Source organism: Cavia porcellus, unplaced genomic scaffold (assembly GCF_034190915.1).
Source record: "Cavia porcellus strain 051 isolate PalLab524CR breed Dunkin Hartley unplaced genomic scaffold, mCavPor4.1 scaffold_18, whole genome shotgun sequence".
In the NCBI taxonomy this organism is placed as follows: Eukaryota; Metazoa; Chordata; class Mammalia; order Rodentia; family Caviidae; genus Cavia; species Cavia porcellus.
Window position 1 is genome coordinate 39,534,221 of NW_026947501.1, and position 26,322 is coordinate 39,560,542.

Here is a 26,322-nt window from a genome sequence, read left to right on the forward strand (position 1 = left end):
TAGGGTCTTCTCATCTTATTAAATTATCCCTGCCTCTTCACAGGAAAGTCAGTTTCACTGACATAAAGCAAGAGACAGTTAAATCCTCATCTAGCTGTTCATACCAGTCCTTATTTAAAGAACAATGATATGATACCTTTGCACGGTCAGGATACCGAGGCTGTTGAACTGATGTCACTGGGCAGACAGTGCCTCTCATACTGGGAACGCTAGAGGTGATGTTTTTGGTAAATAGGCGGGATTTGTGTTTGCAGAGTTCCGTTTTGCTTTTTTTTGTCTTTCCTGAATAGCACGCCTGTGTTGGGTTAAATATCGGTTTAATAAGAGTATTAATAAAGAGTCTTATCTTATTAAATTGTTAATAATCAAATGCATATTTGCTTTAAGCTCGTGCAAGGAGAATAACTTCTTGTTACTAATATTAACATTATTTCTTCTGTATAGCTATAGACTAATCCAATTGTTAATCAGGGGTTTATTTAATTTTATTGGGATTGGGGACTATTTAATTTGTTGAGCTAGAATGCTTTCTTAATTGATGGCTGCTTTTAGGCCAACTATGGTAGTTATGTTTATTTACCCACTGTTGAAGGTTGTTCCCTTGTTTTAAAGAACTGTCCCTCTTTAAAATAAGTTTTAAGTTTTCATTAGATTTGAGAGTATTTTAGGAAAACTTAAAGTTGAACTAAAATTCTTATTTGGATAACCAGCTATCACCAAACTCGGTTGGCTTTTCACCTCTACTTCAAAATATTTTTTGTTACATAGCCGAGTTTGCTCTGCTAGGTGTTTGGAAGTAGCTTGTTTGGTTTCAGGGTGGTTGACTTCAGTTCACTTTGCCAAACTGATTCTGGTAAACTCATTATACAAAAGGTAGTAGGGATAATCTATGATTTTTTTTATTGTTTATTTTTATTTTTCATCTATACTTTTTTTTTGTCTTTTTTGAGGTGGAGTCTCACTATGCAGTTCAGGCTGGACTTGAGCTCACTTTGTAGCCCAGGCTGGTCTCGAACTTGCAATGATCCTCCCACCTCAGCCTCCTGAGTGCTGGGATCACAGGGGTGAGGCACCATGCCTGGCTATCTCCTATACTTTTTAAGGTAAATGTTTTGTTTTATAACTTATATGGTAGTTGTGATCAGCAGGTTTTGGGCTAGAATGGGTTCGAAGTGGTCACTGATAGTTGAAATCTTCTGGGTGTAGGCCGGGTGCTTTGTTTTAAGCTACACTTTGTTTCCAAGCACACTTTCCAGTATGCTTACCTTGTTACAACTTATTTCCTCTTATATGTATTAATTTTGGGGTTTAAAATTTTTTGGATGCTTGAGGAGGGTGACGGAAGGTATATACGTGCTTCATGGCCTAGTTCAATCAAGCTCCCCATTCTTGATTTACTGCTAAATCCTCCTTAGATGCATTTGTTATTCTTTAGTAGGGAAATGTGGCCCATTTCTTTCCACTTCATTGGCTACACCTTGACCTAACGTTTTTATGTAGCATACTTATGATTACTCTGCTTCCATGATTGGGTTTGCTGAAGATGGCAATATACAGGCTGTATCATCAAGAAGTGTTGAGGTGTATCAGAGTTCATTGATTATAGAACAGGTCCTCTAGGTGGAGCACCGCCAAGTCCTTTGAGTTTTAAGCTATTGCTAGTAGTTCTCAGGTGAAAATTCTTGTTACATAAATTTTTATGTTTATGGCTAAGCATAGTGGGGTATCTAATCCCAGTTTGGGTCTTAGCTTTCATGTATTCAGATATATTAAGATTACTTTCGTTTCTGGTTTATATTTTATCTGGAGTGTTTTACGACTTAGATAAAATTTAGTCTTATTTTTTAATATTTCTTTTTTTTGAATTTTTTAAAATTTTATTTAAGGAGGGAAAAAAAAGCAGAGAAAGGGTACAAGTTATACATATTTACAGAAAAAAATAAACAGTAGGAAATCACTAGTTAATGGATTACATATTATCATCCTAGAAATAATTGTTCAAGTCACAAAATTAAAGCTTGTAAAGTGGACATTCGAACAGTGAGACTGCAAACAGTTCCGTTCAATGATCCAATAAAACTCAGTGATATCATTTTCTATCTTATACACTTAAATATACATGCAGTTATATCGTTTAGAGCAATTTCTTTTCCTCTCTTAATATTTCTAAAACACTTTTTACGCCGGGAGTTTATTAGTTTGGGTTAATTGTATGACCGTGGTGGCTGGCATGAAAGTCACTTAGTCAGACTTTCATTTATTGCTTAATTTATATTACTACTGTCTCCCTGGGGGTGTGGCAAAGTAAGGTGTTATGAGCTACTTTGTAGTGTGCTTGATACTTGCTCCTTTTAGCCTTAATGTGGTTTAGGAGGGCATTCTCACCGGTGTGATGATTCTTGCATGTGTAACTCTGCAAACAACTAAGAAAAAAGCTAGGACCAAATCTGTTGTTCATGGAGGCAGAAGCTCACCTAGGCATTTTCAGTGCCTTGCTTTGTATATAAACTACATCACCTTTACGGATAAAGCATAATATTAAACATTACATAGTTCGTAGAATGGGTGCCTTCTTTGTACTTCCACCCTATGAATGTGATGGGTTTTGTATTTTAACAGTACAGTGGGAAGAGGTTATTATACTATTTAGATGTAGATTAGTTCTTGTTTTGGGGGTTTGGCAAGAGTGAGTATATATTGTATGGCGCGTAGTCTGTAAAGGAGATAGTATTTTAACGAGGGGTAGGGGGGTTTGTTAATAGGTACTTGTTGCTATAAATCACACATATGCACACACACGTATGCACATGTAAACATACACGTGTACGTACATGTGTATATACATATGTACATACACACGTATGCACACACAGTACACTCATAGATTATATCCTCCAACCATTAAAAGAAATTTCACTGATCTCTTTTTGTGTGGAACAAGGATACTTCATTCATAAGTCCAGCTACAATTGAATTGAATGGAGCCATGCCTTCGACGGCGATGGTGAGTCACAACATCGCCGAAAATAAAAAGATACCAAATGCATGAAATTGTAGTTATGTTGATCATGGGCCAGTCTGGTCATTGGTCCATCGAGATGTCTCATTTAAGGGGACCGAATGAGCGGTTTTAGGGTTATGGCCCTGAAGTAAGAACCAGATGTCTTTTAAAGATCATTGTTAGAAACCCCCACGTGTTATGGGCCCCGGGCGAGCAGAGGGATCCCTGTCTGGTGGGTTGCTGGTTTCATGGAGGAGGTTGATTAGGAGGAAGAGGATAGTCATATTGATGAGGATGAATATGACTTAATGGGGTATGTCTAATGATGGGCTAAATGTCTTATGTAAGATAGAATCATGGTATTTTGGTAATGAATGGACGTGTTGTTACAGGTTTTATAGGAATATGGTTATTAATGGTTTATGTACATCTATAGTTTAATATAATTGCTTGATATCCATAGGGACAATAGTTTAACGTTGATTATACATATAATGGTTCATGTCTTATCCTACATGTTATGTACTGGTACATTTACTTAATGGGATGTGCATTAGTGCACGAAGTATAAAGCATGGGGCGAGAGTATGTGAGTGTCCGTAGGCGATAACACCGTATGAATAGGTGTCTATGTTATTAAGGAATAGTTTAATAAGAATTTCAGTTTTGGGTACTGGTGGTGTGGCTTTTTTTTTTCTTGAGTTAGTGTCCTGGGGAAAGATTTGTTTCCATTTTCGGTTTTTAAAACCAGAGTAATTGTTTATAATACCAGGACTCTTCACTTTAGGATTTTGTTCTCTATTATACTTATTAGTGGAAAAAGGACTAGAATGATGAGGAAGTAGGTGATGGATGCTAGCTGACCAATGGTGATGTAGGGACATTCAACTGGTTGTCCTCCAATTCATGTGAAATGAGTAGATTGGCTACTAGTAGTAGTCGAAGGAGGCATTGGCTGAGGGGGCAGAATGTTATGCTGCATTGCTTTGATAGGTGTAGCATTGGAATAAGGCTAAGATTAGGATAGAGAATACAAGGGCTAGAACTCCTCCTAGTTTGTTGGGAATGGAGCAGGGAATTGCATATTCGAATGGGAAATATCACACTGGTTTGATATCTGGGGGTGTGTTTAGGGGACTAGCAGGGGTATAGTTGTCTGGGTCTCCCAGGAGACCGGCTGTAAAGAGGACCAGGGATAAGAGTATATAAGAATCCTGTGATATCTTTGATTGTGTAGCAAGGGTGAAATGGGATTTTATCGCAGTCAGAATTGAGTCCCGAGGGGTTGTTTGATCCTGTTTCGTGAAGGAATAGTAGGTATACTATAGCTAGGGCTGCGATGATAAAGGGTAGGAGAAAGTGAAGGCAAAGAATCCTGTCAGGGGAGCTTTAACTACTGAGAATCTGCCTGAGAGTTTTTGGAGGCATTTTTTGCCTTGTTTTTTTGTCTTTCTAGTGTATGTGTATGTGTGTGTCTGAGTGTGTGTTCTGAAGGTTGTGGGTCAATTATAATATTGGGAAAACTTTATTATTAGTTTGGGGATCTTTTTTAGTTGGTGTCAGTTTTTTAGTGATGCAAGCCGAGCCTGGCTAATTATGGATTTTTACCTCTGATGCAAGATCAAATCAGCTGTTAATTTGGGAGGAGAAGGTGCATTGTAATTTGTATAGCACCCAGTTCTCTGGAAATAAATCACAGCATTGTTGATGACAGAAAGACAAACCAGGTATTTGTATACAACAAATACCAATTAGTAGCAACAAATATGCTCTCCTGGCAATAACAACTGTCATGGTTTATGTTGGTGGCCCCCAGCCCTCATGCCTTTGCATTATGCTTTTGTGATTGGTTCATTGTCTAGCGCTTGGATTGGGGGAGTGAGTGCTACACTGGCCTAGGGGTGGAGCCAGGATGTGATGTTATGGCAGGAAGAAGGTATGTCTCTCTCTCTTGCCGGTTTCTGCCTTGCTGTTTGCAGCCGCCATGAACTGCCGCCTGCCATGCCATCCTGTCCTGGAGCCAACTGAGAATGGACTGAAACCTCCAAAAACTGTAAGAAATAAACCTTTCCTTTTCCAACTTTGGGCATCAGGTATTTTGTCTCAGCAATTAGTAAAAAGTAACTAAGACAACAACAAAATCATCAACAATGATAAAGTCAAAAACAAATTGGATACTGAGACACATAAAAACTAATAAAAGCTACCATTATATTAGATTTAATAATAGATTTGTAATTATAGTATAGACATAAAGAAAAGCAAATATTGACTTACAGTAACTATGTAACCAATTGTACTACTATTACGAATAGAAAATAATTCACAGAGTCAACTAAATAACTAAAGATTAATAAAGCTTAATTGTAATGCTAGTAAAGATGGAAGGGTGGGAAAGAGGAAATAAAGTAAAATTTGAAGGATAGAGAAAAGAAAAATAATAAGGGGAGAGAAAAATGAGATAAAAGATTCTATTAAGGAGTAAAACAAAATATAATTAGATAAACGTAGATAAACAAACAAGAAAAAAGAAAAAAGACGAAAATAATAAATAGAAAAAAGGAAAAAAACCCTTGACTCTTCAAAAAAAAAAATCAAAAAACAAAACAAACAACCCTCCAAAGATAATAATAATAAAATAAATGAGTCTACCCTGAAAAAATCATCTGTGTTTTTGAATAGTGGTTTCTTTCCAGGGTCTGCAGTATTGGAATCCACCTGATATGAAAGAGAGATAGTGAGCCGCTGCTAAGACTTATGCTGTTTCCACACTGAGGTTTTGGTGTGTGAATGCTCAGTCCTGCCCTGCCTTTCCTGCTGGGTGTGGCTGGTCAGAGGTGTCTATCCTATCTATTTTAGCACCTCCCACTTTTCCTGTCCCTTTGTGTACTTCAAGTCTTGGCTTTCTCTGCCTAGCTTTAAGGTTCTTGGGTTTGTGAGGTGCTCCCCCTGCTGCTAAAACTCCTCTATACATTCTAGGTTGTGGACTGTCCAATCTGAGGTATAGTCTTCATTATGTTGGCAGATGAGGAAAACAAACATCAGGGAGCTCTTTGTAGGATTTAGGCAATGAGGTATCAGGGGAAGAATGTCAGTCCACTGGATTTAAGTCAACACTTTTGGACCCAGCCCCTTCTGAATGCCACATATGACCTGTGTGATTTCTCAGCTTAGAGACTGGGTCCTTCTGTTCTTCATGGCCTGAGTTTAAATTTCTCAGGGAGTCTCAGTCTAGTCCAGGTCTTCTGCATGACTGTCATTTGTGGGTACTTCCCACTGAGTCACTGTGGTAGGATGATAGGGACGATATAAGGACCTCCACATAATCCAAATAATAAAGGGGAAATATTGTAATTCTCAATATACTAGATATTCAATATGCTGAGTTCATGTTCACCAAAACTGAAGAATTAATTCTAAGGAACAGTGATGGTTGTGAGTAGGAAGTATTTTTAGAGGGAAAGGTACTTTCTGTTTAAGAGACAAAGGGTATCCTGAGTGAGTGGCTGGGGACCCCACTTCTCAAGAAAATTTTATAGAGCAAAATCATAGGGTGAGTACAAAATCATGAGGTGGGATAAAACTATAGTCAACCAATAAGGTTACAAGTATAGTTGCTAGGTAATATTGATCTAATGGGGAATCAAGTGTACATAGGATGAACAAGGACTTTTTCTGGAAGGGATGGGCCAGGGAAGTTTTGGTTCCTCATCCACAATGATTGATGTTTATTTAGGATATTAATCATAGTTACTCATTTCCCGGGGAAGTTGTAGGTATAGTTATTGTCTTTATCCCCAGGCCTGACCTTTAATGAAGGCAGCTCCAGCCACAGTTGTAATGTGTTCTCACCTTCTGCACTGACTTCACTGAGGACTTAGCCTTTTCTGCCTGCCTATAATATTTCTAACAAACTTAGCTCTATAATACCAGGAACCCCGAAGTGCATTTATTTTGCAGTTGTGCTGTAGCTCAGTCTTAAACAATTAATTCCTCCCTAAAATGGCTCCTGATAAAACACTCTCCAATATGGCAGGTACTACACTGGATTTCTTCTCCAACACCTTCTGTTCTGCCATAGGGAAGGAGCCATTTTTGGACTGAAGTTCCACATTGTTTTTTTGCAGTTTACAATCACTGTGGGCTTTTCTTGGAGTTAGCACTTCTAGCTCCATCTGTTGTTTCTCCTTAGAGCTGAAGAACCTCTCTGTGCTTACTTTCTATTAATGGAAACAGGTTTCCCTCATTGGGAGCAGTCTGGTTTCCAGACTGCTTTGCTTTTTCTCTGTATTCTGCTTCATTTCTCCAGCTTCTCTGTAGTTTCAAGCTTTTCCCTCAGCTCCCTCCTAAACCTCAGAGATCTACTCTTTTCTTTATCACGTTGTTTTCCAGGCATCTGGACACAGGTTCCCAGACAGGCTGTATTTTGCTGCTGGTCTTTAATCTACTATTTTTTTTTGTCTTTTTCCTTTTTATCGATACTGGGGATTGAACTCATGACTGCCTGCTTGCCAGGCAGGCATTATGCCGCTGAGCTAAATCCCCAGCCCCTAATCTACTGTTTTTAACGTCTTGGAACAAAATATTTTGTTGCTTAGAGAAAGGTGCTGCGTGAAGAAATACAGTAGTTCAGGATCACCTGAAGGCAACTGCCATTTCCAGAGAAACTCTCTGCAGAGGTGCATGTGCAGGGGTGTGTGTGTGTGTGTGTGTGTGTGTGTGTGTGTGTGTGTGTGTGTGTTGGAGCATGTTACTTCCTTGCTGCTACTTCCCTACCCTGCCCTCTAGTGGCCAGTGGCTGAGCTCTGGTTGCTAAATTACTTTTTTTTTTTTTTTTTTTTTTTTTTTTAAAGATAGTAAAATTCAAAAACACAAGACAGAACAAAGTCAATCAAGACAATGCAGCAAAATTGGTACAGTACTTCAGGGCAGGATCCCAGGGAAACAGTAATAGCTACTGTAATATATCTTGTTATCTTCCTTAATAGTTCTCCATTCAATCAGGTATAGCAAAATTGAACCCAAAATAGAGCACTATAAAACCAATCAAAACAGAATATTGAATAAAGCAAAAATAATTAATCAGAACAAAGCAAAACAGTGAAAACAATATTGGACTTCAAAGAAAAGATAGAAGGGAATCCCCCATATTTGCTATATTGCATATTGTCATCCTTCCAAGAGACGCTCAGACTGCTGGCCCCAGGCCTTCAAAATCAACCAAACAATATAAGCATTTAGTTGCTTTGTGTACCTTAGTTGCTATCAACTCAGGCAGCAGAACCATCTTGCTTATGGGGTAGGGGTGGAGGATAAAAAGTGTTTGATTCTCAGCCCCTCACAGGTAGGCTCATAGGTGGTGCTGACTTTTCTTTCCCTGGAACTTGCATGGCTTGTGAAGCTAACCAGGAAGGCTGCCTGGCTGAATTCTTGGTTGGTACCCCAAGTCCTAGCAGGGCTGGTTCTCAGGAGATGCTGACTTTTTATTTTTTCTTAAAAAAAAAGTTACCTTTCCTAGAGAGTGCAGTTCTGCCTTTTATAGTCAGGTCCCAAGTTCGTGCACACTAAACATAAGACGCCTTGCACTTTTATTATATGAGTAATAATATGTATACCTTTATGAAAAATCCTAACTAATCAATTTCCTCACTGATTAACCGAACTGTTTTTTTTTTTTTTTTTTTTTTTTTTTTTTTTTTTTTTGAGGCAGGATTCAGCCTGCTCTTGAACTTGCTACGTAGCCTAGGCTGGCTCCAAACTTGAGATCTACCTACTTCAACCTCCTGAGTGCTAGGATTGTTTGAGTCACTAAGTCCAGTATATTTTTGAAACTTTAACAAACATTTAAGGAGACTTTGCTTCCTGAAAGAGGAGGAAGTTTTTCATGCTTTTTCCATTAGGAAACATTGTATGTAAAACAAATACAGGAGGCCTCTGAAAGTTGGTAGGCAAAGGGGCCAGTTAGGACTCTGGGTAGGACACACTAGGAAAGTCTCTCTCTCTCTCTCTCTCTCTCTCTCTCTCTCTCTCTCTCTCTCTCTCTCTCTCTCTCTCTCTCTCTCTCTCTCTCTCTCTCTTTTTTTGTTTGCTCGAGGAATTGGTAAGTTTAGAAACACAGGCATAACAAATAAATGAATAAACAAAGTTGTGTCTTTGTAGTCTTTCTAATCATGGCCCAGGAAAGAGGAAGCCCAGTAGAACAGAAAACTTTTAAATAACTGTTCTACTTCAGTCAAACACACTGGACTTCTACCTCTGTGTGTTCCTCTCAGAGACCTGTGGGGTGCCTAGATTTTGCTCCTCCCTGAAGAGCTCATCACTGCTGCTGGGTGGCACAGGGAGGGTGAGGAGGGAGGCTGGGATTCCTCTCTTGCCTGGAAGGAAGGCTTTTGCTCTCCCTGCCATGTCAGCATGGACAATGTGGGTGGCCTGGGCTTGTACCCCAACCCTGTGGTATTAAGATGCCTCTCTCTCTTGCTGTGGGTGTGGTGAGAAGGCCTAAGGGAGGTCAGGACCCCTCCCTGTCCACCAGTTATGAGTGAATGGGAGCCATATGGGAAGTGGCAGAACATGCTTGCTTCTCCCACCTCGGAGCCATGGGCAGAAGCCTAGTAGGATCTGGAATTCCCACCTTCATCCAGCAGTAATGAGAAGCCTCTCCATATCTAGGAAGCCATGTTGAGTATTTGGCTTTCTAGCGCTACTTGGGAAAAGTTAGAAGTCCCCAAACTCCTGCCAGAGTCGTATAAGAGGAAACCTGCTAACACAGGGTTAAATAAATTCATCACCTTGTAATATCCCAAACATCAAGGCAAGACAGGCAGCAGTGCTGTAGTACATCCCCAAGGCTGCAGCATGATGGCTGCCCTATATCTACTGGCCAGTATGCAGTGGACAACTCCAAGCTGTCCATGGACCTGGAGTATGAACTCTGTCTCCTTACTCAGCCTCAGGCAGGCTCAGGTCCAGGAATGAGTGGGCCACTAAGTGATTCTAGGGCTCCCATGACATTGAGCCCTACATGCCCACCATCAAGAAACCCTGTGACTCCTTTGGTGGCTGTGATGCCATGTTCTCAGGTTCAGAGGAAGATACCATTGTGCCCCCAGCTGGCAAAGGTCCTGTTGTGGCCAGATGCTCCCCTGTCCCTGAGGCTGGGGCTGCACTGAGAACAAGGTCCCTGGGGAGCCATTCTCTAGGAAGGTTCCAGAAGCTGAGGAGGGTTCCCTGAGGGAATTTAAAGAGATATCTGTGCAGTATGACATAGGAGACTTTGGGCAGTGCTGGAAGAGACTGGACATGGCACCCTCGGCCAAGGCTGGCTCCCCAGCTAGGGCCTCGCACGATGCAGGTGGTTCAAGGAGGACAACCCAAGAAGAAGAATGTATTCCACTCACTTCCAGTCACAAGGACAAGTCCTGGAAGGAAACAAGTTGGAGAACTGGGGCTGATGTAGGGCTGGAATTGATCTGGGTCATGTAAGAGAAGCTGGCAACCCAGCAGCCCACAGCACAAGGAGAGTCTGTGCAGGACCAAGAAAAATCTGTCTTCAGCCACCTAGTGGCTAACTCAGGGAAACAGAGGATTGCCCACAGCTAGAGAAACTTGCTTCTGCCATGTGCCCAACCTTCACCTAGCCACAGCCCCACAAGTGCCAAGAGTACCTTCTTGGCCAGCAGCTGCCAAGCATCCCATGGACCCAAACCCAGAAGCCAATGCTGAGACCTGCACACCATCGGAGATGGCATCCAAGACCACCATCACCTAAGTGCGTGGCACAGTGCAGCTACAGGGTTTAAAGAAACCCATTATTACAAAAGAGTTTGGGGGGCAAAGTCCCCACTGTTACTCACCAGTGCTGTTTTACCCTGTTCATTGAGTGGCCTCTGGTTCTGGCCAGCCAACCAGGAGGTCATCCAGAAGGTGCCAAATGAGAAGGTAGCCTGCTACCACAGCCCCAGCAAGAACATCTATCTGGATGTAACTATGAACACATGAAGCTGGAGGATCTCATCTCTAGTGCTGTATTCAGCCTCAGCAGACCCAATGGTAGGAGGACTGGGTCCTAGATGGGTGCTGCGGGCAAGACGGCATCAAGACCCACTTGATCAGCTGGCCCAGCAGCCGCCAGGTGGCAGAGCAGAAGGGGGCCACCCTACACAGCAACCTCAGGGACACCTGCTTAGCCAGAAGCAACTCAGGAAGGACAGCCACCCCTTCTCCTATCCTGAGAGGCCAGATGGTACTGTCACTCACATCTGAAAAGAGCCCCAAAGACCCCTCCTGTAGAATCTGCTGCCACAACATGTGCAGGATAGGCAGAGGGCTTCATGAGGATCTTTGAGAAGGAACTTGGGGTCCTCACAGGGATCTATGCCCCTGTACTCACACAGGGATCTATGACCTCAACTGAGAGATGTGTTATATTACAGAGCTAGCTTGTGTTATGGTGAACATGGAAAGACATACAAGTGATATATGGCACCTTTGTCAAGCCTGGGAATGAGACTGTGGACTATAACACCAGGTTCTCCAGGATGGTGGAAGATGACCTCGTGGACATGAGCTTCATATTGCAGGATGTGCAGCCCATCCTGCTGAATATGGTAAGGGCCAAAATTGCTTTTATCAGGCATAACTTGGAGAGACCTACTGGCTTTGAGTGTCATCCATAGCACACGGTGGACATGGCTGTGCTGTTCCTATACCACCTAGGCCATCCCTGCAGGTACTCTTTCTGAAACTTCATACCTGACTGCCACAGACAGGATATTTGGATGAGTGCTTTTGCAGTGAAGATGTCAGCACCTGTATGTACCTGGTAATCTGGAATATCCAGGAGGATGCCAAGACTAAGTCATGATATGCTCTGCCCAGGCTACTTGCAAAACAGGGCAATAACTCTGAAAGCTAATCCTGTGCACTTAGGGAAACAAAGCACAGGTGGGCCAGACCCTGAGGCCAGCCTGAATCTCACCCCTGCTGTGACCCTCCCTCTTTCCCCCTTTTCCAGCCTCTGCTTCCCTGTCTATGTGTGGGGCAGTGTTGTGTCTTGGTCTTGTTTGAGACAGGGGCTGTATTTTTCTTTCATATTGTTATTTTTTATTGTTATTGCTTTTTATTTAAATCTGTTGGCTTGTTCAGTTACCATCTCTGCCCAAGAAGCACAACTCTGGCACTGTTTTCCTCCTTGGGAACCAGCGTGGGTGTGAGCCAGTTTCAAGCAGAGGCTACAGTGACCAAGCCCTGAGAGATGCCCCTCAAGCTTCTTCTCCCAGGTTCTCAAGAAGCCCTTCAGCATCTCCTTCTGGCCATCTTACACATGATTCAGCAGCAGATTTTGCAGGAGGCATTCTCTGGCCTCACAGGTTGCCTCAGAATGGCAACTTCCAAAGTTACCTCTCTAGTTCACCCTGACTTCTTATGTGATTTCCAAGAAGCAGCCAGCCCTGGCTGAGGGTGTTGCCTTTTGTAGGCCCCCTTGGCTTATGGTCTCTGGGACAGTCTTTTCACCAGAGCCACCCCTCTACCCCCATTCCAGAGGTTCTATGTAGGTCCCTCTCATCCACTGCCCCTGGGAAGGGATACATTAAATGTTTATATGGATGAGAGAGAGAGAGAGAGAGAGAGAGAGAGAGAGAGAGAGAGAGAGAGAGTAAAAAAGAAAGCTTTAGTGTGCCCTGCTCATTCAGGGACACAGAGGAAAATGTGTTTCCCTGAGTTTAGTCATCTATTAATGCAGAGGGCACTGCAGCCAAGATCCAAGGGGACCTGCTACTGAGCAGGCTAACACAAGACCTTAGCATCATCTAGATGGTGCTGGTTTTAAAGGCATGTAGAGTTTAGAAGTTAAGAGGTTGTGGAGTTTTCTACTCATATTTCACAAGGCTTGGGAGGCCAGGCAATGTGTCCCTAAGAGAGCAGTGACTAAAGTTTTGAGGGTAAAGTTGAGAGTTCAGTGGAGACTCCAGGCAGCTAGAGAAACCAGGAATGTGGAATATCTGCTGAGAAAAAAACACAGGCAGTGAGCGGAGCCACCCCAAGAAATAGGCCACAAAAGATGCAACTGTCAGTGCTGTAAGTGCAGGGCTGCCCAAGCCCCTGGGGGAGCACATTTCACCTGCAACTTGCCTGGGTGCTGGACATGGAACCACAGGGCCTAATGTTTTCCCTGTGAGGTTTCAGTCTTACTTTGGTTCTATTCCCCTATTCTCCCTTTCAGAATGGGAATGTTTACCCTGTGCCATTGTATGTTGGCAGTGTTTAACTTTCTTTCTGAGTTTTGCAGGGGCTCACAGCTGTGCATTAGCTTGGAGACTCAGAGGAGACTTTGGACTTAGACTTTTCAGCAGTGCTGGGACCCTTAGGACTGGTGACTTTTAGAAATGGACTAACTGCATTTTCACAATGAGATGAACATGACTTTGGGGGTCCAGGTAAAGAATGTTATGGTTTAGATCTAGAGTGTCCCCCATAAGATTCAGGTGTTCAGAGAAAGGGCTTTTGGAAGGTGATTCAGTCACAGAAGTGCTATTCTCATTGGTGGATTAATCTGTGAATGAGTTCAAAGTTAACTGTGCTATTAGAGTTAGGGACTGGTAGTAAGAGGCAGGTCAGTAGGGGTCTGGGCATGGTGGGTTTATCTGTCTCCCTGGCTCCTCTCTTTGTTCTTTGCTTCCTGGCTGCTATGAGATAAATGCCCTTCCTCCACCATGGCCCTCTGCCATATTGTTCCTGCCGTGGAGCTAATTGACAAAGGACTGAAACTATGAACCAAATAAGCTTCTCCTCTTTTAAATTATTAGCTTTGGGTATTGTCTTAACCCCCAGAAAAGTAATTTAGGGAATTAATGGTAATGTAATTTTGCTGTAATTAATGTTTGAGAATTTAAACATTTACTAGAGTTTTTGATCATGGTTGGTAAATCAACATTTCTGGAATACACCGACAACAAACACCTGTGAAATATATACCGAGACTGTATTTTACTTGGCACCACAACAAACCTCAGCAAGTTTCAGAGGATCAAAACGAGGTACAGTGTATTCTCTGACCACCTGGAGCCAGACTGTATATCCAAAACAGAAACAATTTTAAAAATTTCAAGCCTCTTCAAATTTCAAATCTAAGGTAAGTTTGGAATAAATGAAAAACTGTATACTGAATGGAATAAAGTAAAAAATACAGACTACCACAGCTAATGCCCAGAGATAGAAATAAAAACTTATGTCCACACAAAACATGTACACAATAATTTATAATAGTTTTGTTTGTATTAACAAAGAAGTGGAAGCAGTAAAAATGCCCTACAATGGATAGATGGTAGACACAATTGTGGTATTCAAGCCATGGAATGTCAATCAGGATTGAAAAATAATGAACTGTTTGTTGATACTCACAACTTTGCTATGACAAGGTACAACATTATAAAGTCAATAAAATTACACAGAAGTATAGCCAGAAATTTTGTGTTGAGAGGACCAGAGAAATGGGTGTGTCTGTAACTCCTAGTTTGTTTCTCTTGTTCACTGAATTGGGCTCACACAGTTAACAGCAATGTAAGAATACACATTCCAGCTAAACTGTCCATCAGTGTCCATTATTGGATGTGCCTTATGTATAGACTCACCAGTGTCTCTTTACTGTATACAGAATATAAAGAGAACTTCATTTAAGGGTGCATGCACTTTAAAATTTATAAATTGGACTCAAATTGGTGTACCAGTTTAAATTCCCACATACTCAGAGGTGTGTCCTTTATGGAGTTTTCTTTCTGTATGTCCTCTCCAAATATTTTTGAGCCTTGCCATTTTTTTTTGCCAGTGAAGTGAATAATACATTATATTTCACTTCTGGTTTAAAATGCCTTTTTGCATTTCCTGATCACTAATTCCTATTGACATTGAGGCCTCATCTGTAGAGAATTACCTGTGTTACAGATGGGTATTGTGTCTTGAGATGTCCTAGGTCCCTCAAGACACAATACCCAATACCCAAAATTCTAAGGATTAAAGGTTTGTTTTAATTTGCAGTTTGTAGAGGTTTCAGCCCATAGTTGGCTGAGTTAGGGCCAGGGAAGCATGTAGAGGAGGAACGGCTTATGGCATGGTGGTGAAAAGAGAAAGTGGAATGGATAGGGAAGAGATAACCCTTGTAGACCAAGCCCTAGGCGATCACCTCTTCAGTGATGACCTTTCAGAAGAGTTCATCTATAACCTTGTCAGTGAGGAATCCATCGACGAGTATCATGCTCCTGTTGTTCAGTCATCTCCCCACAACCCCATCTATGAGCACGTGGGTCTTTGTCCTTTGCTCTCAGTGACCCCAGACAGGTCAAAAGCGATCTGGGAAGGTTTTCAGACAGTCTTGATGAGTATGTTGAGGTTTTTTAGAGACTTGCTCAGATCTATGAACTGGACTTGAAATATACAATGTGGCCTTTAGGTCAAACATTGACTTCTAGTGAGAAATAAGTGGCATTACAGGCTGCTATTCCATTTGGAGATGAATATCATCTAGTTCATTTTAAAAGTCCAGAAGGGAGACAAGGGGACAGCCAATCCCTACTGGAGTTCAGGTATTCCCGATACAAAATTTTCACAGGTGTAAAAGTTTTTTCCCCTTCTGATCCTTATTAAAATTGATTTGTGTTAACTGATGACCTATAAGAAAATTTCTGACTAGTCTATTTATAGTTACAAACCTAAAAATTGTATAAGTTATTGTGATTGAACATGGCGAAATACATCTGAGCATGTACTCTGATTTAAATGTAATTGTTGTAGTCAGAGGTTGTGAGGGGAACAATTAGAATCAGGACACAGAATTTATAATATTGTTTTATGATGCTCACCCAGAGTTAAACACAAAAGAGTTCAGGAAATCTGTACACAACACTAAAGACATAGAATATTCAGTCAATGGCCTGGATCCCACAGCAGTGTCCTGCATGAGTCCAGATGAAAGCCTAGAGCCCATGACAGTGCCTCCCATGAGTCCAACTGGAGGTTTGGAGCCCACGAGAAGGACTCATGCCAGTCTGTTTTATGGATCTGTGCTGAGAAGGCCCAAAGGTCAGCAGTGGAAGCTAGAAAGCCTATGCCAGTGGTGTGAAGGAGCTGTGCTGGTAGGTTGAGGGTTCTATACTGGAACCAAGAAATCACGCTCAAAACAAGGACCAGGGCTTCCCTGAAAAGCAGCACAGCCATCCTCAGTGATATGGTGGTCCCAAGCTCTTCCAATGATAAGAACAGTTGAGTATATGCCAGAAAGCTGACGTGATGAGTTTGTCCTGGAGATTAAACAGCACAAGTCTTCCCCTCTGGGGAAGTGATGCTTGATATAAGGACCCGAACTCCCCCAAAGTGAACCACAGCCACTCTCATCAACAAGGTCCCGAGCTCCTCCAATGACAGTGGTCGAACTCACACTGGGGAAGCCAGTCATGATGAGCTTCCCCAGGAGGACCCAGAATGCCTTTCCTTTCTTTTTCTCCACATTTCTATTTATGCTGGCAGCTTTCCTCAGGTGGGCCATCTATACTTAGCACCATGCCGATTTAATTCAGCTGGTATTAAGTTGACCACCAGTTTTTAATTCATAACAGTAATCATCTTGTGTATGCTTGCCCATCTGTCTCTTTAATGTGTGTTGATAACTGCTTAAAACAACTGCACTTGCTTCATTTAAGAAAAAAAATTTGAGCTAAAAATTTTTTATTTTTGGTTCTTTTTGAGATTTCCATGGAAAGAAAGTTGACTTTTAGATAGCCAAATTTACCTAAAACACTAACATATGAGAACTGATAGTCTCAAGGCTAACACAAGACCTACAAATGAGAGACTTAAAGTCTGATAACATGAGAGTCCTATATGATTGGGTTACTGTATGTTTCTGTATGTCAATTTTAAGGTATATGTTCCATTTTGGTTGATATATAGATAAATAGATACTCATGATATGCCCAAATACCTTTGTTCACAGGGTTAACAGTGAGTTAATGAGATAAAAATAAAGATGTCTTTAAAGTTGGTAACATATTTCCATTCAGCTTGTTAGTTAACCAAGATGGTATCAAAAGATTGGTTTCGTAAATGCAGTGTGTGTAGTTTGTCTATATTAACTGAAGAGTTTTTCCTTGGTTAAAGATAATATGCATAGTTTAAAGTGTTTAAATGTTATGATTTGGTTCTCATGAGTCATCAAAGCAATTGTTAAGATGTATTTAATTTGGTTATAATTAAAAGGTTAAGCTTTCTATGTCTAAAAGCAATAAGGTTTTCTTATTATATTGAAATGCTCTTGGATAAATTTATAAACTACATTTAAAGCAAAAGTTTCTATATTTTATTTAGCTAAGTTTCTAGTATTCTCATTGTTAGGCTTTTGATTACTAAAAAGTGAGCTTTAAGAGTTAAAGAGTCTTTAAATGTTGACTTACTGTTTTCAATAATCAGTTTATGATTGGTTCAATAAATAATTATCTTAGTTCATGACATAACATATATTTGGACACACATATAAGTGTATTCATCTAAATCAAGGGTATGCTGTAAGCTAAGCTTTAAAGTTCAGTTTATAGAGTAAAGACTGTGTAAATCTGATACATATGAATTGACTAATAAGTGCTACATTATACAGTGTATGTTTAGCCCTTAAACATATAAAATGATCAAAATTTGACATCTCTTTAAATTTGGTTCTGACATTTAAACTTAATTTACATCTATTGGTTCTGATTAGACAAGCATTTTGTTATTGAATAAGTGAGACATGATTGTGTATCAGGTAATAAGCCTACTTTTGATCATGTACACTGTTTCCTAAACTTATCAGAGCTGAGATGATGTTGCTAATTTTTGTTCATAAAGTATTGTTAACCTTGTGGTATACTAAGTGACACATTTGTGTTTCTGAAGCATATAAGCCTTCAGAGATGTAAAACTGAAAATACCATTGAATGACTTCCAGGTTAAGATGTTTATGGTGGTAAACTTTTCGGGCTCAAACATCTGGCATTGCTTTATTTATGTTCCAGCCATTTGTGACAAAAACTACATGCTGATCCAACATGGGATAGCCATCCATCTGATGTGGCTACACTTTCAAGCTTTTACATGTGTGATTATTATGTAATTGTGTTATAAAAAGTACCCTAAACACTGTGCAGTCCAGACAATGTCATTCTAATGATAAGAGATTAGACAGAATAACTTGTGAAGTACATTTATAAACATGTACATTCTACTTACACATTATTCTGACAATAAAAGATAGTTAAAAGATAACAAATTAAGTAAAAGTTTCTTTATGTCATTTAGTATCTTATACTTGGGTGAAGATAATTGACTAAAAGGGTATTCTATACTAACATGGACATTTAAATGTGCTTCAGGAATAGTAATGTCATTGTAATTGTCATGCTAAAATCCTATGTAGCCTTTGATCTCAATTTTTTTCTGTAAAATTTTGTAACATTCTGCAGAGATTCAACTTCTAAAAGAATGATGATTGATAAAGACATAAGAGTTCATCAGTCGAGATGCTAGAATTTAACACTATGGAGAAAACCAGATGAAAGGAGAGGGATTATCATGACTCAGGAAGAAAATAAAGAAAAAAAAAAGAAAAATATGGACAGAAGGCTGGAGCCAGACACACTCTTACTGGAGCTGGTCCCACACTGTCCCGGGCACCTTGGAGTCCGATGACTTGTGGTTATGCTGAAGTCCGGGGTTGGTGAGCCCAAGGACCTCAGTTGGAGAACATGTCACAACAGAGAATGGAGCCAGTGTGGAGATCTGCATGACTAGCCTGCAGTGAGTGCTTGGAACTTGGTCCTTCCACAGGAGGGGGTGATCAGATGGGTGACATATTAGAATCACACAGGATGAGCCTGAACCTGGAACCATAGTGACTTCAGTTGGCTGCTCCTGGAGCAGATTGGTGGGAACACCTTAGACTGGTTCATGTCCCTGAATGGGAAGAAGCCAGGGACGAAGTTGCCCCTGAAACTGTCCTGAACCAGTTCCGTCTGCATGGCACACACTAACATGATGAAGACCCTCAGTGCTTGTCTGGTTTGGAGGGGAGGGGCCAGCCTGTACCACTCCTGCTTATACCTCAGTGATCAACAACAAACTGCAGAGGGCAGCAATCCCTAGCCAGCATGCTTCAGAGCAATCATAACCAATACAGAAAGGGACCTCCACTATACACTTTTCTGGAAGAAACCAGAAACATGACAAGAGAAAGAAACAAAAACAATCCTCCAGCCACCAACCCATGGAATTTAGGTCCAGGAGAGGTAAACACAGAAGAGATTGAGGCCAGCAAATGTGCAATATTGGAAACAGCATCAGCTTACATAAAGAAATATCTTTGTGATATTATAGAAGCACTCAAAACAGAAATACTAATACAAGTAAAGCAAGATATAAGAAGATTAATAAAAGAACTGCTAAGCACCTCTCAAGAAGACACAGATGGAAGAATAGTGGAACACAGACAAAGGAGAGACACCTTTAATGAAGAATATAAAAAAATCTAGAATACATGAAACAGATTCAAAAAGATTACCAGGATATTAAAAACTTCATGAAAGCTGGCAAAATTGCTTGAAAGAAACTAAAGGTAGACTACCATACTTTGAAGACAATGTGTGATCTCAAAAGGAAAGATCTCTTAAAAATTAACAAGGAACCAGGAAGTAACAATACAAAGGCTAGAAGATGACAAAAGTATCTATAACTTTAAGAATGAAAAATGTGAGTGAAGAATCAGGGGTAAGTACAAATGAAATACAAAGGCTATTTGTATTTTCCTTAACTATTTACAGAAATAGTTAAGGAAAACTTCCCAAGCATAAGAAAAGGAAATGATATTCAGATATATGAGGCATACAGAACTCCAGCCAGCTGCAACCAAAACAGACCTACACCCAGACAAATAATAATCAAGATCCCAGAAATTCATCACAAGAACAGAATATTAAAAACTGTCAGAGAAAAAAAAAAACAGATAACCTATAAAGGAAAACCAATCAAAATCACAACAGACTTTTGATCAAACCATCAAATCAAGAAGAGATTGGATTCTGGGAAAACATGGCGGACAGATAGCAGCAGCTACGGAGGCTCTCTGAAACACCCACCTTAGAATTCAGGAATGGTGCAGAGTAAGGAATCATAAGCAAGTGGAGATATGCCCTGCTGACTCAAGAATGAACTGGGCTGAGAGAAACCAACTGGGAATGCAGTCCTGGTGCGATAACAGGAACAGATAAAGCCTCAGCGTGAAAGCTGGAGCCCGCACCATTGGAAGCCGCAATTTGGGTTTCCCACCGCAAGGCGGCTGCGTCTACATCAGCTCAGCAGGGAGAGAGACACGCGGAAGCTCTGAGAATGGGAATCGGCGAACGGAGTTGAAAACAGGACGGGCGGGGAGCTGTGCATTGACTTGCGGTGAGGTGAGTGAGAGATACTGACACTCTTCCACAGTTTAGGAGACTCCAGCGGAGGACATTCTGGGACTGGGCAAACTTGTGGGAGTGGGGCACTACAGCGACTTCAGCCACATATCCCCCTCTCAAGTGGGATTAGTGAGAAGTGCCTAGCCTACGTGACGCTGCTGGCTGAGACCCAGTAGGCTAGCACAGCCCAGATCCCAGTGCCTGAGGGTGACCTGGAGGGGCGGGCCCCGTGTAGGCTGCCTGGTCTGCAACTTCCTGGTGTTGCTGCAGTGGGTGGGAACACTTAGCTGGCACAATTCGATCTGGCTGTGGCTGACAGGGAGGGAAGCTGGGCCTCCTATATATGCTTGCATATATAAGGAACAAAGAATATGGGAAGAGGGAGCAACAAGAAAAGCCCTTCAGCCCCCAATCCTGAGAAACAGGCAATAGCAGACATCGCACCAATAGACATAAAGCGCCATCTAGAGAGCCTCATAGATGAGTTCAGGAATGAAGTTATTAATGACCTGAAGCTAGAAATAAGCAGAATAGTTAGAGAAATGCTAAGCACCACCCAAGAAAAAACAGATAGTGGAATGGAAGAACAGAAAAAGAGGGGAGAATTGTTTGATGGAGAAAATAGAGAAAGCATAGAATACGTGAAGCAGGTTCAAAGAGACTACCAGGAGACTAAAAACTCCATTGAAAACTGGCATAACAGCTTGAAAGAAACAAAGGACAGACTATCTGAACTGGAGGGCAGATTTGTAATATGGGAGAATGAAATGAAAAACTTCTTAAAAGTAACAAAGAAACAAACAGCAATAATACAAAGACTAGAAGATGATAAGAGGATCCATAACTTAAGAATTAAGAACATACCAGAAGAGGCAGGGACACAAACCAAATGAACTACAAAAGCTACTCATAGAAATAATCCAGGAGAATTTTCCTAATTTAGCAAAAGGTAAAGATACTCAGTTGTATGAAGCATACAGGAACCCAGTCATCTACAACCCAAACAGAGCAACACCCAGGCACATAATAATTAAAATTCCAGAAATTCAATAAAAGAACAGAATATTAAAAGCTGCCAGAGACAAGAAACAGACCACTTACAAGGGAACACCCATCAGAATTACAGCAGATTTCTCTGCACAAACCATCAAATCACGAAAAGCGTGGGGGGAAATAATTCAAGCTTTGAAAGATAATAATCTCCAGCCAAGATTGATATATCTTGCACAACTATCCCTGGAAATTGATGGAAAAACAAGGTGCTTCCAGGATAAAGAGGAACTAGGGGAATATGCAACCACCAATTCAACTCTACAGAGAGTACTACAGGATATTCTAAAAAAGAAAAATATGAAGAATCCAGAAATAGTGGCAGAGAGGCCACAATGAATGGAGCAGAAAACAAAATGAAGAAGACAAACTGAGAACTAATGACAGAAAAAGAGCTCAACAGAAATGAGGCAGAGAAGATTGGATGATAGGAACAGCTATTTTGGAGAAAATGACATCTTAATAGGTAATACTGATTTAGTATCATCTTGTTTTGAAGTCTCATCAAGCTTTTGTTCTTCTGTCTCCATTGGTCTAAACAGGTTGTACCTTATTGGATTTTATTATGTATGATAGTATAAACAAAAACTTTTATAGACAAGGAGATTATACAGAAACCATTGTTTATTTTCTGTTAGTTGATTCTAAATACCCTGTAATACTGTCATTCTCTTAAACGGTTTTACATTGTTTTGATATATTTGATGCTACAGTATACGAAGTTATACTCAAAGGTTTCAAGGAAAGAGACAACATGGTAACTACTTTTATGTCGGGATTATCTTGTGGTGAAACACTATTTTGCTTAAATGGTTATGTTTTGATCTGCGCTGTTTTGCTCTTATGCCCTCTTTTATCTCAATCTCCACTTTATTATTTACTTTTTTATTTTTATCCTTTTAATTAAGGGAAAAATAAATAAAAAATAGCAGGATATATTATAGTAACCCACTTTGACTTTCCAATATCTTGATTCAAAGCCCTGTATTGCTCTCACCATCTTGTTTTGACTGATGTCCCTCTATTCTGTTTTGCTTGATAGTACCAGGTTCAAAAGTTTAGGCAACAGCTGTGAAGATAGTGGGATTCATTATGACGCCCATTCTGGTTGACTATTATCTACTTTTGAAGATCTATAATGTCTCCAATGTTTTGGTTTTGTCGGTTTTGTTCTTTACTGTTTTGTTCAATTTTATTATAACTGATTATATAGGCAATTCTATTAGAGATAGTGGGAGGCATTAGGGTAACCATTACTGATCACCTTGTATTATGATTTTACATTATCTATTATGTCCACCCTTTTGATTTGACTGACTGTGTTCTGTTACGTCACATTTGGTTCTACCCTCTTCCAAAAAAGTAATAAGAACTGTGGGAGCAACAAAACCCAAAATGTGTAATTGTCATTGTATAAAGGAGAGGAAAACAAAGTGCTCTAAATGATATAACTGCATGAATATTTAAGTGTATAAGATAAATAATGATATCACTGAGTTTTGTTGGATCATTGAACAGAACTGTTTGAAGTCTCACTGTTGGAATGTCCACTTTACAAGCTTTAATTTTGTGACTTGAACAATTATTTCTAAGATGATAATATGTAATCCATTAACTTGTGATTTCCTACTGTTTATTTTTTTCTGTAAATCTGTATAACTTGTACCCTTTCTCTGCTTTTTTTTCTCCTTAAATAAAATTTAAAAAAAAGAAGAGATTGGAATGAAGTATTCCAAGCCCTGAAAGAAAATAACCACCAGCCCAGGTTGATGTACCCTACAAAACTATCTCTCAAAATTAATGGGGAAACAAGATGCTTCCATGACAAAGAGGAACAAGGGGAGTTTGTGACCACCAATCCAACCCTACAAAAAATGCTGAAGGACATTTTAGAGAGAGGTAAAAAAAAAACACACCAAGGTTTCAGGAACAGTGGCAGAGAGGCCTTAATGAATGGGCCAGACAGTGGATTGAAGGGGAAAAGTTGACAACCAATAGCAGAAAAATAGCATAGTGCCGACGAGGCAGAGAAGGTTGGCTATAATCTGTAACACAGATGGCCTTGATACACTAACAAAAAGAAACACAGGCAGAATAGATCAGGGGATAGGGTCCATCAAGATGCTCTGTATAGGAAATACAATCAACCTGAAAGAGGGTTTATGGTCTAAAAGTCAAAGATGAGAAAATAATGCTCTATGTGACAGGGAACCAGAGAGAAATAGGGGCAGCTTGCCCAGCAGCTACAGATAGGTTGGAAAGACATGACCTTTTTGTGCAGTGGAGTGCTACTCAGCTTTAAGGAAGGAAAACCTTGAGGCTGTTGCTCAGGAATAAAAAGGTTCAGAACTACTTAGGTACATGGTGGGTTGCCCCACCAATCTAAAAATTAAAGAAGTTAGTGGGACCCAAAATGTACAATGTACCCTGTGAAAGTGAAAGGGGAGGAACTGTCTAAAAAAGGAAGGCAGAGGCCATTGTTAATATTGTATCAGGATTTAAACCCACGTTATTCTCATCACTCTGTTTAATTTGATTATTTTCTGTTCTAGTCTGTCCACTTGTACTAGATCTGAGGGTATAAACAGCTATTCCAAAAATAGCAGGATATACTACGGTAACCATCCGTAGTTTCCTATTAACTTAATCTGAAGTCCTGTATTACTTACACTGTCTTATTATTACTGACCTTATTTGAATCTTGTTTGTTAGATCACTGTCTTGCCTTGACTGATTTAATTCAAACTTGTTATGCTTGATAATATCAGATCTGAGAGTATAAGCAACTACTCTGAAGATGACAAGAGTCACTAGGATGCCCATTCTGGCTTAACTATTACCTGCTTTTGAAGTCCTGTAATGTATCCAATGTTTTGTTTTTATTGAGATTGTTATGTACTGCTATGTTCAATTTTACTGTGCCTGATGATAGAGACAATTCTATAGAAGATAACAAGAGACATCATAGTAACCATTGTAGATCATCTTATATTTGATTTTAATCTTGTGTTATGTCCATCCTTTTGTTTTGAATGACCCTGTTTCATGTTCTTTGTCATTTGGTTTTGTTCTTTTTAAAATAAAATACATTAAGAAAAGTTCATCAGCCATGCTATGTAGTTCACAGTGCTCGGTATTTAAATAAAACCAAAGTTAAACCTACTACTTCTATTATAATTCTGATGGAACCAATCTCATCTTCTGGGTTTTCAACCACTGAGGTTGGGAGACCAAAACTATAATGATAACTGGGTTAAGAATGAAACTAGTATTTTGGCCCCAGTTGTCTAAGATCAACAGGGACCCAGGACATGAAGAAACTTTTTCTACAGGATCCTACAACTTTGGTGAGTCACTCAACCTCATGAGTAGGGACATTGGTGGCCTCCAGAGGACAGGAGGCAACCCATGCACAGTGTGCCAAAAAGGAGGGTGACCAAAGAGAGATGTCCATGCTTCTTCGGAAAGCCCCTTGACTTGTCTAGGCAACTGACACTGACAGAGGAGTTCAGAGACTCCATGAATTAGTCCAAAAGTAACAGCTGAGGAAAATTAACTGATCTTGATAAGATAACAAGAGGTTAATTTTGTTTGACAAAAGTCTCACTTTAAGTTGGTCTTAAACACCCAGAAAATCATAACCAAGAAGTGTGTAAATGTAATACTATAGTAATGAAGGATAGATACAGAAAAGGGACTCCAATAACTGACCCCTGCTAGCAGCTTTCAGCTACACCTGTAGCTGACCACGTTATAGTTTAATGAGGCTAGAAAGCAACCATCATACTTCTAGAAGCTCAACAAGTGTCTTTAAATTCCTTTGAATTCCTTAAATGTCCTTTGAAACAATCTCTTGCAGCTAAAACTGGAGCAACTTGTGACAAAAGAAAAATTAGATTTATAGATAACTTTGATCAGTGGAGAGGTCTAGCTGATTACAGACATTATTCCAACCCCTTGGGAGCAGTGTATAGACATGGCTCTTTTCCTCAGTTTGCCTTTCCATTCTAGTGCTTATGATTTGACTGTATGTACTTTAATATTTTGGGGAAATTAGTTTATTTTTGCTTAGAGGCTGCCAAACTCCAAGTGATTGTACAAATGGAACCAGTGACAAATGTGCCAGACTCCATATACTGGGATCCACTAGATCAACACTGTAAAAAGTTCTTAACTTCTAAGCTGCAATATGACTTCTGTCCAAGGACCCTTAGAACTCTCTGGAGAAGGCCATGATTGTCTCTCTTACACTGACTTATCTTAGCTTGAAGCAGCTAGACTGAAATTTCACCAATTCTTCCTTAACTATTATAGGGATAGCTCTCCAGAGTGGGTAATGTTACAGGCAGCTAAGTTAGGAATTAATTGAGAGTCAGAGTAGGCCCTTGTAGGAATCAGTGTAGAAGCTAAGAACACATAGCAACTGTGGCTGGAGCTGCATCTGTTGAAGGCCAGGGATCAAGATAAAGATGCAGTGACCAAGCTACATACCTCCCTCAGGGATAAACAATAACTTGAGATGCGATTTTTTTATCATCTGATCTAGTGAAGTCTTGGTAGACATCAGTCACCCAGGTGGGTGACCAAAGCGTCTTGACCCAGTGCATGGATCACTGTCCTATTAGATCAATATTAGTTAAGTGGTTATATATACTTATAGTCCTATAGGTTGATTGTAGTTTGGCCTACATTGTACCCACAATGTGACTTTGCTATATAAATTACCCTTGACAAAGGGCCTCAGGGGTAACCCACGTCCAGGCCCCCTCCTGTCTCCCAGGAGCTATCTCCCAGTAAACT

General features: G+C 40.3%; 1 long non-coding RNA gene and 1 gene segment (V, D, J or C); one reads left to right on the forward strand and one right to left on the reverse strand.

Annotated features, from left to right (window-relative positions):
* The window catches only part of LOC111756565 (immunoglobulin kappa variable 2-29-like), a 160,980-nt gene that overhangs the window by 20,342 nt on the left and 114,316 nt on the right, over positions 1–26,322 (reverse strand).
* LOC134471326 (uncharacterized) lies at positions 616–24,623 on the forward strand. 2 transcript variants are annotated; one of them, XR_010040713.1, is made up of 2 exons: positions 616–5,054; positions 18,487–24,623. It is a non-coding gene; the product is annotated as an uncharacterized LOC134471326 (long non-coding RNA). The 2 variants fall into 2 exon arrangements; XR_010040712.1 differs by lacking the exon at positions 616–5,054 and adding an exon at positions 8,713–14,132.